This window comes from Trachymyrmex septentrionalis, unplaced genomic scaffold (assembly GCF_001594115.1).
Source record: "Trachymyrmex septentrionalis isolate Tsep2-gDNA-1 unplaced genomic scaffold, Tsep1.0 scaffold183, whole genome shotgun sequence".
Taxonomy (NCBI): Eukaryota; Metazoa; Arthropoda; class Insecta; order Hymenoptera; family Formicidae; genus Trachymyrmex; species Trachymyrmex septentrionalis.
The window spans coordinates 399,286-400,984 of record NW_017305001.1 but is presented as its reverse complement, the minus strand read 5'-3'; positions in this window follow the sequence as shown (position 1 = coordinate 400,984).

The following is a 1,699-nucleotide window of genomic DNA, read 5'->3' as shown; positions in this document are numbered from 1 at the left end:
ATCAATTTTGGTCCATACTAGGAGCTGGTCGTTACTACAAGACTTTCCCCTAATTCAGAAACGAATTATTGTAGAAAACTTTATTAGAAACGAAATTAAGTGTAAATTTCAAATTTTAACTCTTTTTAATTTTGCTGCATTGATCCCTGGTAATGCTGAGAGTAGGATACACGCATCCATATGTATACGCTCAGCAAACACAAAGTTACATGTAACGTACCTGTTAATTATAATTTCTCGCTCAACAATATAACTCATATGTTATATTACAGTATTATATTATTGAACGAGAAATTACACGCACTGACACAAAATTGGAAAGAGTTAAAATTGGAAATTTACACTTTAATTTCCGTTCTTATAAAATTTCCTACAATAATTTGTTTCTGAGTTACACTGATTTTACAAGAAAAAGTTGTCCGTTTTGTAACACTTCCTATAAAACAGTATAACTCTATAAAAAAAAATCATAGGAAAATGTTCAAAATATGGATTTGTTTGGAAATCAAAGAGTTTAAAGACTCACTTTTGTGCAACCGATTTCCCTGAGCAGTGCAACAATTTAAAAAAAATTATTTTAATTATTCTTCGATGTTCGCCTTCAACCTCCGCCATTTTGTTATTACATTTTGTGTAATTGAAATTTGATCTCCATGGTCATTAAGGGAAAACTTAATTTCAAGCTTTAATTTAAGCTGTGGTTTATCTCAATACGATGATTTTTCATTAAATTATCGGTATTTGAAGATATTAAAAATTTACAATATGTTAAAACGGGAGGCAATCTAAAAATGACTCTGAATGGGGCATGTTTAAAACCTACGCAATTGTCATTTTGAAAATCTGTACATGGAGAAAAGCTTATTTACTCAGAAAAGCTTGGGAATGATAAAAAATGATAAAAAATGATAAAATAAAATAAGTCATTTAACCGCTCTGCGAAGAAACTCATTTTGTGTCTAATGAACGATGATAGATTCCGAAATTAATGGTGTAGTTACATTTAACACAAGTTGGATTATGAAATACTATAAGAATACACTACCAGGAAGAACTACAAATATATACAGGATATATCAAAAGTCCGAAAATGGTCAAATATCTCGAAAGTAAAGTATTATAATATTAAGAAAAATGTTTCAGATAGAAGTTGTAGAGTTTAAAAAGATCTATTTACTTATCACACATCCGTTTAACCATGGATGGCAAGATCAGGTCAAATCGATTTTTTTTTAACAGAATATTTTATTTCTGATTCTAGAATTTAATAGCTGATCCAGGTCATATTGAGAAATATTCAAGAAGTTTTAGCTGAGACTTTCGAGTTATCACCTATGTTAGCATTACCCAAGCAACTAAAATCTCTTGAATGTTATTTAGGGTTATGGAACCCTGGGTATATGTACTTGATAATATTTGTCAAGATTAAGGCCATTGGAAGTTGTTCCTCTTATTTTTATTTTTGCATCAAAAATTTATATTTATGTTTTTCATAACTTGAAGTTCTTAAGAAAAATAAACTTTATTATAGTATTTTGGAAAGCTTTCGATATCAGCTAATAAATTAAGAAACCAAAAATAAGATATTCCATAAAAAAAAATCGATTTCTTGATCTGTCATTCAGCAACGTCAGCCAAGGTCAAGCGGATGTGTGATCAGTAAGTAGATCTTTTTAAACCCTATAACTTCTGTCTGAAA